The following is a 3,407-nucleotide window of genomic DNA, read 5'->3' as shown; positions in this document are numbered from 1 at the left end:
GTAAGACAATTTTAGTTTCTTCATATATGGTCAGTATCACATTGCACTAATAGACACTGCATTAATTAAGCTTCATTTATCATCAGTCCTTGCCTTGAAACATTCATTCCTGCAGTACAGAGCTGTCAAATGAGCCCTTTTTGTAAAGAGAGATGGATGTAAAACTTCAGTAATAGTGTTACAGTATAATACAGATAGATGAGGAAAGGGAAAGATAAGGAGCCTTAGCATTGAGGTCAGTCTGTTTTGTTCTCTAGCCCATTTTCTGAAACAAGAGTTTTCTGTTGAGACATGTTGTTACCACTGTGCTCAAGGAGAACACGGTCACTATTCTCAGAAGAACTTTTCTGAGTTTATTAAAAAGAGTGAAAAATAAAACTGATATAGGGAAGGGAGACTACAGCCCATGTAATAAACATATAGCAACTGATAGCTGCTATATGTTTATTACACAGTTTCTCAAACAGGGAAGTTGATGAAGTTTAAATCTGAGGGGGAACAAATACAGCATTAGAATCTGAACCTCCTAACCAGGGTTTTTACTGCATCTGTTTTATTTATTGTGTGTGAGTTAGTATTTTTTATTTTATGTAAGTTAATATGACTTATACTCAAAAGAACACTAATTCTAGAAAGGTTGTGGAATTTGATTGAAGGGGACTTCCAATTACAGCAACCACAAGCTGGTTTATCTTAGTATCACAGACTATGCTGTATTAAAGTGTGTGATGAATCTCCAGCAAATCTTGTCTGTGATCTCAACTGAGTATTATTTGTCTATCAAACACTAGTCAATATGAAAAGAAAGAAAAGGAAAAAAAAAATCAGTCTGAGCTTTAGAATTAAATGAAAGCTCAGTACTAGGGCATCTTTCAAAAACTTATTTGAAGTTGTGCCTACATTGTTTAGTATGAATTCACATAAATACACATTCATTTTGTGACTCTTTTTTCTTGAATAGTATCTGGTAGTAATGAGAAAACAGAGAAACACTGATTTTTTTTTTTTTATTATTAATTAAGAATGTGCCCTATTTTTTTCTGCAAGTGTCTATGCAATTTATGTTGTGTAGTAATAGTATCTGGTAGTAATGAGAAAACAGAGAGAAACACTGATTTTTTTTGATTAATTAAGAATGTGCCCTATTTTTTTTCTGCAAGTGTCTATGCAATTCATGTTGTGTAGCTTGCATTCCATTTTTGAGGTATAGGTCATGGAAGACACCTAAATATTTGTGTTTACCATACTTCATGTAAGGGTGTGAGTGACTTCTGAAATAAACAATGTTCTTAAAACTAAAACAAATAGTGTATTCCAACACTACAAACATATTTGTAGTGTTATTGTTAGGCAAGGCAGTTGGGATAAAGACAAGGTACAGATGAGAAAGTCTGATGGTGGCTTAGAGTAAAGTAACACATTGAGTTTTTAATCACTAAATGATGAGCAAAGGCAGGATGACCTAATTTTTACAGATTTTATGATTGCAGTTATATGCTTTTACATTAAGCATAAATTATAAATGCTATCTACCAATTTATTAAAATATCCTCATTAAATTTGACAGAAGTTTGTATTAGACTCTGCAATCTGTAGTAAAACCTAAAATTTTTGTAGTCTAGTGTATTGTGATACTTCTACTGGTCATTGCATGCTTAACTTTTAAGTCACAGCACATCACAGATTCAAGACCAAAGGGGTCATTAGGAGCTAATTTTTAATATGTTGTGGTAAGTGTGCTAAAACTGGTTTATTTGGCTTTCACATGTGTGTATGAAGAAGAGATGCAGGCTTCCTCTGATGTAGACACCAAGAAAATGTTGCTGTATAATGTAAACACTGAAGCTGATAACAAAATCTTGGATGCGTGTGTCAAGCGACATGATACCTGGTTTTGGATGGGTCTTTGTGTTGGTTCATGCTGCTGCGTTTGCCACCACTTTTGTTGTATAACAGGATGCACAAGAATGTGTTGGTGTTACAAAGTGAAGTTTTCCCATGTATATAATTTAAAGCATTGTTATCAATGCTTTTAAATCATTGCTATCAATTATTTTGATATCATAATCATCATTGTTATTAGTGTGAGTTAGTAGCTATGTACAAATACTTCTTAATTACTTGTCAGTTATTAGCAAGTTAAGTAAAGACACAGTAACCTTGTTTTATATTAAGTTGAAATCTATATATTTTATTCTGCATTCACAAAAAAAAAACCCTCCTGTTTTTAGTTGTTATAAAATCAAAGAACAATTCTAGTTGCCTCAGCACAGGGTCAATTTTGATTTCAGACCAAGCTCTAGTGCAGCCCTGGGTTAGTTTTCTCAATGTAACCACTTTTGAATGACTGATTAGTTAAAAATAAATCTTTATAAAATCTTGATGTTGGGATAGAGTAAAATAGCTTATTTTGTAAACATTGTTTTCCCCTAGTGCTAGACCTTTATGAAAACTTAATTTCTGTTCTATGATTCTATGGCATCATTGACTTATAAATCAAGATGTACACCTGCATTTTATGACTTCCAGGGAGAAGGGGAGGGAAGTGGAGAAGCAGTGTTTCTGGAATTTTGCAGTGAATGCAAGTTCTAAAAAATAATCAGAACTCTGTGAAGTGTTTTGCACTTCATCATTTAGGTTTATTGACACTTTGAGTGAAATTTCCACTCTTTCTATGATGGATTGTGGAAGTTTAGTTGGGGGTTGACAGTTCATCCATCATATCAGGCTGCCTAACCTTGCAGTAAATGAACAATAAAAGTCCATTATTTATATTGAGAATTTTTGAGAAGATGCTTTAAGATTGCAGTTTGTCCTCTGAAAATAACATTTGATGTTTCTCTTGTTTGCGTCTGTGTTTTGTTTTTCTACTGGCTTTTAATTTTTTGCACAAAAAGAGGAAGCTGTTTGTATTTCCCAGAATTCTATCTTTTTGTACTTGTCCATTCTGGTTTTTGCGCTTTTTAAATTTGAAAAGATTTTTAAAAATTTTTGCCATATTAAAAAAAAATTCACAAAAATAACAATTTGGAAATCCATCCTTATACGGTAGTATGTATCAGGGGGTTTTAACTCACAACCTAAAGTTCATTTTAAAGCAGGTTTTTCTCAGCCCTTTCTGCACCATGAAAGAGTGAAAACAGATTTGGTTGCCTTATTCCTAGTGCTGCCATCAACAGCAAAGCTTACTTCAGACCAGCGTTACCAACAGAACTAGGACTCCCTCAGTTAAGTGGTCTGTCTTCAAAAACCCAAACAAGTGGAAAGCTTCGGTGCACGGTGGTATGTTAGTTGCTTTGTGGATCCTATTGTGGATCAGCTACTGGTTTGCACTGTGCTGTTGGGTTGTGGGGAGTGGGTTTCCTTGCTGGTTCTTTCCAAGGCACTGCGTGGGTGCAGAGGACTCT

Source organism: Antrostomus carolinensis, unplaced genomic scaffold (assembly GCF_000700745.2).
Source record: "Antrostomus carolinensis isolate BGI_N321 unplaced genomic scaffold, ASM70074v2 scaffold5852, whole genome shotgun sequence".
NCBI classification, from domain to species: Eukaryota; Metazoa; Chordata; class Aves; order Caprimulgiformes; family Caprimulgidae; genus Antrostomus; species Antrostomus carolinensis.
Note: the sequence above shows the minus strand (reverse complement) of the source record.